The sequence below is a fragment of the Podarcis vaucheri genome (genome assembly GCF_965113315.1).
Source record: "Podarcis vaucheri genome assembly, chromosome: 4".
Lineage (NCBI taxonomy): Eukaryota > Metazoa > Chordata > Lepidosauria > Squamata > Lacertidae > Podarcis > Podarcis vaucheri.
Genome location: NC_138762.1, coordinates 83,119,965 through 83,132,099, shown reverse-complemented (window position 1 = coordinate 83,132,099; position 12,135 = coordinate 83,119,965).

Genomic DNA, 12,135 nt, shown 5'->3' with positions numbered 1-12,135 from the left:
TTAAGGAGTCTCAAAGCGGCTAACAGTCTCCTTTCCCTTCCTCCCCCACAACAAACACTCTGTGAGGTGAGTGGGGCTGAGAGACTTCACAGACGTGTGACTGGCCCAAGGTCACCCAGCAGCTGCATGTGGGGAGCGGAGACTCGAACCCGGTTTCCCAGATTACGAGTCCACTGCTCTTAACCACTACACCACACTGGCTCTCAAGCGGAAGAAGGCTCAGGGCCAGGGGATTGGTGGAAGGATACCTGGGTCAGAGGGAGAAGACTGGGAGGAGCAAGTGTCGGAAGGTGAAGAGGCAACAGGGTTTAGTGAGCAGGAAGGGGCTGGGGCAGAGCAGAATCCAGACTCAGAGGCAGAAGATGTCAGGGACCGTGCTGAGCAGGGCTCCACTGAGGAGGACTGCTGGGAGCCTGATCCTGAACCTTCCCAGGAGCAGCAGGACAGAATAGATTTGGAACAGTGGTTTGCAGAGGGGCATAGTTCAGAAGGCAGGAGCTGGGAAAAACTGGATGGAGAACAGCTAGGAGAATAAACACTGGAAGAGTGGGGCTTAATAGATTCACAGTCTCTGGACAGCATTTCTCCACTCAGCCCAAGGTCAAGAAGAGCTCAGAAGGTCTCAAAACAGAAAGCACAGAGGGTACAATTTGTTTTGAAACTAAATGCCCTGATTCACCTAGCTTTTTTTCTGTAGGACTTGATCCAGGATTCTTCTCCCTTTTCTATTAATATCACTTTTAAGAGAAGGAAAGTAAAGGGCTGCAACCCTATGCCAATTCACTATTCTGTTAAGTTCATTTTAAATAGCTGCACAATGGACAGTGAGACTGCTGCCATTAAAGCAGGACTCCAGTCAGTCTAGCTTCTTTCTGTGTTTTCTGCCTATGTCTACTGCTTTATTCAGCATGAAAACACAATGAAATTATTGATTGGATATGCAAGAAATTTAATGTGATTTTTAAAAAAGTTCCTGCTAGATATTAAGAATGTCCTCACTGAGAATTCATGGCGTGCAAATGAATTGTAGCAAGACATATAAGCCATGCAATTTTCTTTTCCTTCCTTAAATAAGCAAAGCATTTATAATAAGGCCAAGGGAATTAATCTAGTTCTAGTAAATGGAAAGGTAGAGAAGTAAATTTATGGCTCTCATTCTTCTGCTCTTTTGGTTTCACTGTTCAGCATACAATTCCTGTAAAGGATACAGCAAACACATTGGCTGAGTGCAATTTGCATTGTTTATATTCATTACAATACTCTTTATTATATAACACTATTTTCAGGAAGCCTAGAGTAGCTTACACAAGGCTCCCGGTCATATCCCATCCAAACATTTGAAAATCTTCCCGTTTATTAGGTTATCCATTCCTTTTCCTCCCTGCACATGCCCTAAGTGAATATATACATACTTGATTTTATTTGTATGCTGCCTTTCCATAGTTAAAGAGACGTGGGTGGCGCTGTGGGTTAAACCACAGAGCCTAGGACTTGCCGATCAGAAGGTTGGCGGTTCGAATCCCCGTGACAGGGTGAGCTCCCGTTGCTCGGTCCCTGCTCCTGCCCACCTAGCAGTTTGAAAGCACATCAAAGTGCAAGTAGATAAATAGGTACTGCTCTGGTGGGAAGGCAAATGGTGTTTCCGTGCGCTGCTCTGGTTCACCAGAAGCGGCTTAGTCATGCTGGCCACATGACCGGGAAGCTGTACGCCGGCTCCCTCGCCCAATAAAGCGAGATGAGCGCCACTACCCCAGAGTCGGCCATGACTGGACCTAATGGTCAGGGGTCCCTTTACCTTTACTTTTCCATAGTTAAAACTGTGCTCAAGGCACCTTGCCATATGGGGGGGGGGGAATACATAATTACAAGCATAACAACCACTGGGCAGGTGTGGATACATACAGTGGCGTAGCGTGGGTTCTCAGCACCCGGGGCAAGGCAAGTAATTTGCGCCCCCTAACCCGTGGATTTTAGCACTCGAGTCTCTTCCGGGCGCCCCCAGATGTTGCGCCAGGTGCGGCAGCCCCCCCGCACCCCCCACGCTACGCCACTACTCCCACCACAAGTCTTCAGGGCAGCCATCCGAAGGCTGGCGCGGTGAGAAGGTCTCTCCGCCCCACCGCCAGGCTTCGGAGCAGCCTTCCGAAGGCTGGCGGCAGGAGGAGGTCTCTCCCACCTTGGAGAGGTTCCTGCTTCCTCGAGGGAGGCCGGCCAAACGCGCCCCCCCCCAATGTTGCGCCCGGTGCGCCCGGCACCCCTGGCACCCCCCACGCTACGCCACTGGATACATACACCTATACCCCATAGCTGGGACCATTTCATCTCTTTTCAATTGGACACACAGCAGAATCAATCTGCAGTGAGCTTTTATTTTTGGAATGGCACCAGTTTCTCAATAAGCACTTTTCAAGGACAAAAAAATATGCACTAGATGTAGACTGTGTGTGGACTATGTAGGGGAAAAACAAGTACTCAGCGTACATTGACTGTGGAATAAAAATGTCTATACAATGATACCTCGGGTTAAGAACTTAATTCGTTCCAGTGGTCTGTTCTTAACCTGAAACTGTTCTTAACCTGAGGTACCATTTTAGCTAGTGGGGCCTCCTGCTACTGCTGCACCACCCGAGCACGATTTCTGTTCTCATCCTGAAGCAAAGTTCTTAACCTGAAGCACTATTTCTGGGTTAGCGGAATCTGTAACCTGAAGCGTATGTAACCTGAAACGTATGTAACCCGAGGTACCACTGTACACCATCTATTTGTCCACTGATGTGCCTATACTTTCGGCCCGGTTTTCGTCTGTCTGAAGGTTGTTGATAAAGTTAGAAGCAGAATTATAATCCCTGACACAAGACCCCGAGTTCCCTATCTTGCCCCCATCACTTCCCTCAATTTCAGCTTCTTGTTATCCACAAAATAAGTGAAATGTCCTTGTTTCTGTGGCTTCCATTGTATAGCAACACATTTTTTGCTTTGTGTCATTAATGCCTGAGGTACATTAGTTTTTATTTGCAAATCAGCATTGGGTTAAAAAAACAACAACCCCAATGTACTGTCTGTTTCCCCCCCCCACATTACTATTAACTTCATTTCTCTCTCTCCCCCTCCCCCCCCCCCGGAAGGATAGCTTACACCCCATTCACCATGGCAACTGAAGGAACTAGCAACAGACTCAGGATTGGGAAGGGGGGAGGGTTTTTGAAAATATCCCCATTCTAAAATTGGTTTTGTGTTCACAGCAACACATTCTGCAGTTGGAGGAGGAGAAAGGCTTCCCTCTTGGGTGGAATCTCCAGGAACAGATGGGAGGGAGGGGTGTAAAGGAGGCTATGGCTGCATTTAGCATTTTAAGGGTTAAAGGTTATGATATACAAAGTTTAGCCCAGTCTCTCTGTCTCTAATAATGACCAAATTCTTAACCTGATATGGTTTCCTGTAGTTGCAAATGTGATATTTTTAAAATTCTAAATCTCCTAAAAGACAATGGCATTTCTGTTTGTTGCCTATGGAACTCTAGAAACAGTACAGTCGTAGCTTGAATCTCAAATGCCTTGGCTCCTGAACAAATTGGCTCCTGAACGATCAAAACCGGAAGTGAGTGTTCCGGTTTTCAAACATTCTTTTGGAAGCTGGACGTTTGACGGGGCTTCCATGGCTTCCGATTGGCCGCAGGAGCTTCCTGCAGCCAATCAGAAGCCGCACTTTGGTTTTCAAACGTTTTGGAAGTCAAACGGACTTCCGGAACAGATTCTGTTCGACTTCTAAGGTACGACTATACACTGATGGCTTCCACTCCCAATTCAAAATGCTGGTTTTGACCTTTAAAACCTTTCTTGGCTTAGGAACAGAATATCTGAAGACCATCTGTCTTTCTCTCTCTTTATTTTTAAGTTCCTGACCAAAACCTCAATATAATAGTGGGTCTTCTACAGGTGCTCTACCATCTGAGAACAATGGGGTCTTCTCGGTGGTAGCACCACAGTTATCATAGATCTCATGGAATCACAGAGTTGGAAGGATCATCTAGTCCAACCCCCTGCAAGGCTGTCCCATAGAGGGATCAAACCTACAACAGTGGTGTTATCAGCAACACGCCCTAACCAATTGAGCTATCCATGGAATATTATATGCAGAGAGTCTCACCTGCTGCCCATTTTTTTACCATTCCTGCATGAAAGACCTAAGCCTATTTTCATGACTTAGAAGTCAGTTCCGTTGAATTCAATGGAGCTTCCTCTCTGGGGAAGCATGCATGATAGTGCAGGGTTAGACCACGATCCACTCTAGTCACAGGCAACTAGCCGTGCACAACAAGAGATGAGGATGGACATGGTTGTACATATCAGCATCAAAATATATATCTAGCCCAGTTCGCTGGGGCTAAGACGAGTGTTACACAATGCAAATGCACACCAAATACTGTGGGCATGGAAACCTATTTCCACATCCTGCTTGGATCTGGGTGTTTGTCTTCAATACCCACAGCTGTCAAGCGAATGATGAATGTGCTAGTTGCATTGACCACTTTTCCAAAGGGGAAAGAAAAAAACTGAGTCCTGTGGCACCTCAAAGACTAACAAAGTTATTGCGGCATAAGCATTTATCAACGACAGTCCACTTCATCAGATGCAGAGATTGTTGTTTTGCGTTACAGATACATATACAAATGGTAGGTGGGTGGGATATTGCAAACAGTGAGGTCAGAAGGAAAGGAAATACAGAGGACTACAATGTAGGGATAATTTTGTTATTAACACAAAAAACCCTATTCAATTAATAACACAGACTTTTCTATGGGAGGGGTGAAAGCAACTATTTGTCAGGCTCCAGTTTGCTTTCCCTGTTGAGATTCACCTGTGCACATCTTTAGTTATAGCAGATCTCACAAGACTTTCTTATCCAGCCCGATGTTGAAAAGTGGCTGATCTGAATGGTTGATTCAGTTATTTCTTTTATGTTTTAGTTTATGATGTGTGTTTTTACTTCCGGCTATATTATTGTTGGCTGCTTTGACTCAGTTTCTTTCTTTCTTTGTCACCTTGCTTCGTATTGAGTTTGTATATAAATATTCCAAATAAATAAAAGACCAGAATTTCTGGGAGATATTTATGGAAATGTAATGCTATTTATCTTAAAGATAAAGATGTCAGGATCCACACATTCTGAAGTTGCAAGACATGTGTTAATAGAAACAGCCGTTACTCTGTACAAATGAAGGAGGCCATCTGAAATATTTTAACCTAACCACAACTGACAAGCTTGCCGCTTGCTTTTATTTCTCTGATATATTGCTTAAGTAATCTATCATTCCTAATGGAAGGACAGTATTTGAAATAAATTTCCCTTGTTCATCTCGGTAGGGATGCGTTGAAAATGTGAAACAGTCATGGCTGCAAAATGATTTCTCTCCGTTAACTGTAAAATCGGTGTGTCTTCAGCATAAGTCTTGTGGCTTTTAATGAGCCGGCTGCTAGAATGGAGCTAATATTGGTCTAACATAGTCATGACTTTAGGCAATTACAGCAGCAGTGTCAAGGTACAATGCTTAAGCGGAAAGTCAAGTTAGAGGCACCCCCCCCAACACACACACAGTAGCCATCAAAATTCCACTAGCACCCACCAATCTGAGTGCCACTTGCTAATGATGTACTCATATGGCCCATGCCTGGAAAGCATCAATCAGCACATGATGATGGTTGACTGGCTCACTCACTCACTCACTCTTTAACATCATTCAACCCCATGCAAATACAGTAAAGGTAAAGGGACCCCTGACCATTAGGTCCAGTTGCAGACAACTCTGGGGTTGCGGCGCTCATCTCGCTTTACTGGCCAAGGGAGCCGGCGTACAGCTTCCAGGTCATGTGGCTAGCATGACTAAGCCGCTTCTGGCGAACCGGAGCAGCGCATGGAAACGCTGTTTACCTTCCCGCTGGAGTGGTACCTATTTATCTACTTGCACTGCGTGCTTTCGAACTGCCAGGTTACAGTACAGCAGTCTAAAAGAGAGCTCAGCACCACCTGCCACACAGGTGAGTAGGATGTTTGTTTAGAAGGCCTACAGGAATCCCAGGAGAACAGTTGGAAACCACCCCCACTGAGGTCCAGCGCTGAGGGCCTTCGGGCGGTTCCCTCACTGTGAGAAGTGAGGTTACAGGGAACCAGGCAGAGGGCCTTCTTGGTAGTGGCGCCCACCCTGTGGAATGCCCTCCTACCAGATGTCAAGGAAATAAACAACTATCTGACTTTTAGAAGACATCTGAAGGCAGCCCTGTTTAGGGAAGTTTTTAATGTTTGATTTTTTAATATTCTATTGGGAGCTGCCCAGGGTGACTGGGGAAACCCAGCCTGAAGGGCGGGGTCAGAGCCAGATTTATGTATACGTTAAGTAGGCTGAAGCCTAGGGCCTCTAAATCTCACCAGCCTGCCCACTCCCCAGCAGGCAACCTCCCCTCCCAAAATTGCAAACCTCAGACTTCATGCGAGGGCAGGGCAACTTGGGCCTCTACATCTAGGGGGCCTCGCCAACCTGCCATCTCCCCAGTGCTGCAGTCTCCCCTCTCCCAAAATTGCAAACCCAACATTTCATGCAAGGGTAAGGCAACTCAGGCCCAGCAATTATGAGACTCAGGGCAGTGGGGCCCAATGTGAAGAAGTGGGGCCCAACTTTAGGTTTTTTTGTAGGGCCCCAGTTCACAGCCAAAGTCTGCAAAATCTCATAGATATAAATAAAATCCATCTAGATTGCCCTGGTGCAGGGACCCCCTTAGGAGCGGCCTGCAGGGCCCAGTTTGGCCCAATCCCTCCAGTTGCCTTAAGGTCAGCCCTGACGAGATTGTGCAATGGTTGAACAGACAAGCCCTGCACCTTCTAGGTCCCTGGTGTCACCATTCAGAGTACAGACTCAAGGACTTGTTATGGAAATAAAGGGGGGCATTTATTGGAAATCAGTTTTGTCACCTCTTTCCCCCCCCCCAAACCCCGAGACAATGAGCCCAGCCACCTTTTATTCACAGTCGCATAAGCACTACATAAGCAACAGAAAGCAAACTAAAAATGCTTTTGCAGTTCATCAGAACTATCCAGCAATATCAAGTTATAGGAAAACTGGTGCTATTATTAATAAGCCTTCTAGTTGGTTAATTGATTTGGCAACTTCCATGCCCATGATGTCTGATGCTAATTCTCCTCCCCCCCCCCTCAAGAGTTAAAAGATAACTCATAAGAAGCAGCTACAGTTGCAAATGGAAACAAAACATCTGTGAAAGGAAGAGGGGCAGGTATGCTCAAGTATGTTGCAGGTAGAAATACTGTTTGTAATGAAGTGAGAGCAGTAGTTGCTCAAATTAACAAATAAGAAAGTTTTGAGAATTTACATGCTAGATTAAAGTTGATCAATTCATTGAGAAGGGGATTATAAGAAAGACACTGGGGCCTAATTTGAATAATTTGGGCCTAATTTGAATTTATTTCCACACTGTGGCTGCAGACCAAATCACCTGTCAGGAGAGCTTTGAGATTCAGGTGATGGTCAAATGCCTTGTCAATCCCAGCAGGTATATAACAGGACAACCCGGCCTGCTCAGCAGGCCGTTTCCCTCAATGCAAAGTGGTTCCCTCTTTTGCCTCAAAGGTCTAATAACAGATTTGTACTGGGGAAACCGCCAGGAAGGGAATAGTTAAATAAACTCTTTCAGAGCATTGCCACACTGATCTTGATCATCTTTGCTTCACTCAATTTTGTTTATAACGTTCTTCTATTTTCTTTAGATGAAGAGTGGAGTAGCTTCTCTTCATCTAAATCTGGCCCTGGTGGTGTGTAACAATTTAAAATAGGTAAAGGCAAAAACTTTCCCTTGTTTGTTCCCAGCGTCTGATATCTGGAGGTATAGTGTTTCAGAATATAGTTCAACATGGCTATCATGCCTACTAGCTTTTTGGCGTTTTGGCCAAGCAATGTAGTAGCCACCATGAAATGGTTTCTCTACCATTATTATTTTTCCTAATCCTTCAAAAAAGGGAATTTAAGCTCTTTAAACCTCTCCACACATTGTGGTTGTGAATCCTATAAGCTAATTATGTGTTGTGTGAGGAAGAAGCCCTTACACGTGGCATCCCTGAGGGACATGTTAGCATTCATTTGCTGTGGAATGTTAACTAAAATAACCTAACTGGAAATATCCAAGAGAGAATGAAACACCCTCTGACTACAGAAGAATTCATTCCGAAGAGGAAGTTTCTGATGGTTTGGTGCCTAATCCAGTAAGACTGTCACTGTTGCATTTTATGAGCATAGCCTGAAAACATTTGTTTGGTGCCGAAACAAATTAGCAACTCTGCTTATGGTTTGAATAAGCTATCCCAATAAAGGGAAGTGAGTCTTCCATTTAGGAGGAGTGGCTAAACGCCATCTGTTCCTGAGCTATTTCAAGATACACCCAGCATATAGCAGGAATGAAACAAGACACTTGCAGCCTCACTATTCTCAGTTTTTGCAAGCTGTGTGTAAGCCCCTAGCATATTGCCTTGTTTTTGTCTAGCTAGAGCAATCTTTCTACAAACTGTTCTATGAAACCTGAGGGTTCCTCTGAAGTAGGGTTGCAACATTTCAAAAATTCCTGACACCTGCAAAGTTGTTGAGCTTTTTAAAGAAATCCATCCAAATTGCTGAGCTTTTTTTGAGAAATCTACCCCCTGTCTGAAGCTTAGCACTGCCTCAGTAGAATGTGATGATCACTAGTAGAGAATACCTGAGAGACATTTGCCCACTGTTACTGACTGTCCATCAGATAGAATTCAGAGCAGAGGCAGAAAAGTCCGTTCTGGAGTACCAGAAAACAGGCAACCAATAACGCCTGCCTAATGTAACATTACCCAGAATTCCCAGTTTCCCTCAATGCAAAGTGGCTCCCTCTTTTGCCTCAAAGGTCTAATAACAGATTTGTGTTGGGGAAACCGCCAGGAAGGGAATAGTTAAATAAGCTCTTTCAGAGCATTGCCACACTGATCTTGATCATCTTTGGCTTCACTCAATTTTGTTTATAACACTCTTCTCTAACATGCAGGGATTCTCTGACAGATGTATAGGGCTCCCTTGGCAGACAGATGTTAAAAAGGTATTCTGATGCTAGAAATTTTGACATCCAGAGTATTTGTAGTTTACCATTACAAACCTTGGTGCTAAAACATGGACAGCCTTTTTATTTATTCAGGCCACAAGCACATCTACACTGAGAATCTCTGCCAAGATCTGCTTGGAAGATCTTACATATTAATTGGCCTCCATAGTCACTTACGGACTCATTGTTAAAACCGTGTTTATGGAAGACAATCTTACTTGGCTACGAGTGATTGCCAAAGAAGAAAGACATATGAACCTACTTGTTATTTAGCTGTAGAGAACAGAGGGTTCCTTGGTGTCTTCCATTGCTTATATCACAATGACACAGAGCCTTGATACAGCTTCTGTGCTTTTGAAACTACAGCCATGGGACATCCCTTGCCAATGGCAATTCTGAACATGTGAACCTCCACATCAAGCCTCTCCACCTAGTCTTCCATCTAGAGTTGCTTTTACTACCCAGATAACCAGAGTTGTAACAGCGTTGTAACCATATTGCGCCTGTTGAAGGCATAAGTGGACTTAGCTCTTTGATTTTGTAGGTCTTTTCCCCTGTCAGGAATGTGTGCAGGAGCCAGGCCCTGTGACTAGTAGGGCTTCGCAGGACTGGGGCCTTCCTAAGTGTGTTCTGGAGAGGCAAGGCAGGTGAGGCCACTTGGTAACTCACTGCACCTGGTGGCAAGAGCCGGGAAGGGGTATAAGGTCAGCATTTCCCTTTGGCTCTTTGCTACAGAGACATGTTTCCTGCCTTGCTGTGTTTGGCTCCTTGCTTCTAGACCCTCAGACCCTTTACTTTGTGACTTCCTGCTTCCTGAACCTCAGACCCCTGGCTTCTGGACTCTCATTCCTGCTCCCACCCCACCATCTTGCCCCCGGTCCCAACGTCCTCAGCCGGGACTTCGATCACCCATAGACTGGACCATGACACCCCCATTGTAAGTGTCTAAGCCTGTGCGCACATTGTTGACTTAAAAAGCTGTGAGGTCATTTCCCCCACTGAGTTTCAAATCATAGAATCATTGAATTCTAGAGTTGGAAGGGACCCTGACTCAACAATTGCCTGCGGCCTGCCCAGGCAAATGAAGAGACGTAGAACAGTATGCACCATTTTGAGCTCCTTTGATGAATAAATAAAAACTCTGGGGGCAGGGGAAGGGAATGCTTGGCTTGCTGTGGCAGTGGATGAGGAAGAATGTGTGGTGTTCACTAACAGAGGCTGCTGTGTCTTCCTTTGCTCTCACTGATGCACGGCGGGAACTTCCCTGCACTTGAGAGTTTGTTGGCATAACACACCTCAAACTGCATGCTTACAGGGTGGCTACTTGCCCTCTGCCTGGGGGACGGGGCTGTCACCTATTCAGCACATAACGTCCATTAAGCAGAGGGAGTTGGAGACTCTCACTCTCTGTGGCCACAAGCGTCTGAGTGCTCTACCCAAAGGGAAAAGCAGAACAGATAACACTCCATCCGTAGGAAATCACAGATAAAACAAACTGGAGGTGCTGCCAACTGTCCACTGGGGAATTAGGTGCCTTACGTGATTCAAGCTGGTGTGCTTCTTAGAGGCACAATAACATCTGGAAGAAGCTTTCATCCTAAACTCCACACAAAAACATCCACTAGTGCAATGCACCTTCCCCCCTTCGTCATCCCCCTGCAGACTCCCCCCCCCAGGGAATCAGGAGAACCCCAGAACTGTGTATTTAAGGGGAAAGGTGTGATAGTTCCATTGGGCAAGCATAAACTACAGTGGTACCCCGGGTTACATCCGCTAACCCAGAAATAGTACCTCGAGTTAAGAACTTTGCTTCAGGATGAGAACAGAAATCGTGCTCTGGCGGCGCGGTGGCAGTGGGAGGCCTAATTAGCTAAAGTGGTGCTTCAGGTTAACAACAGTTTCAGGTTAAGAACGGACCTCCGGAACGAATTAAGTACTTAACCCGAGGTACCACTGAATTGCTTTGATGGAGCTATCTCCTTGGCACTACATTAAATTCTTCCCACCATGGGGGGGCCGCTAGGGGCGCATTGGAAGATGGCCGACAATAACATCTCTCCGGCTCACACGAGGTAATTAAGAGGCTGATATGGGAGTATGCAGCCTCCCTTGTTTCCCAAGGGAATGGGAAACACTACCTTGCCTGCTGTGACATAAATCACCCCCAGATTCGAAAGAAGGGGGTGAGGGCACTAGGCACGAAGCCCTTGTGTGGGTCTGGCTCTCCAGGACGCTGTCTCTGATCGTGCACTGGCTGCAACAGCTCGAAATAAACAATTAGAAAAGAAGCAAATGCACATACTTTGAGTGAAGATTGGGAGTAAAGACTGCTAATTAAAGGGATCTCTGTGATGTGGAGCGACGGGCTGGATTCAACAATAAATCAGAAGAAGATTCATCAAAGGATTGGTATGTCGGAGTGAGACTGAAAGGGGGGGGCTTTTCTTTTCTTTTTTTGTCTTATGTGAGTACCCAATAATCCCTCACCCCTAAGAAAGAATCGTTGCAAATTACTGATCACAAGCAGGAGGATAAGAACTGTGTGGAAATTAATTACTAATCAAAGATATGGCTTGTGGGAACATCGAGAAAGGAAAGAAAGTTCTCTGTGATGCAGTCATAAAAAGAGATTGTTATGGCAGGCCTGCCTGCAGGAGGAACGAGGGGGAGGAGGACTATGGCTGTTACTATCATCGGAATGTGAGTTCGGCCTGGCAGGGCCCCCTGGGAAAATTGATGAGAGCGGCAGGCCTGTGGAAATCAGGACAGACTGTGATAAACGTTTTGTACGGAGGTGTTGAAATGATGTCTGTCTATTTTGATATGGCTCCTGGATGAGTGTAAAATCCACACAGGACATAACAACGTTTGTTTTCAACCCGCTTGTGGAGACTATCAGAGATCACAAAGAAAGGAATATATAATAACAACAAGAAGATGAGGAAAACAACAAAGAGAAGATTGAATAGAACTGTGAATACTATTTGGACAGAACTATGTATATTAAAGCAGC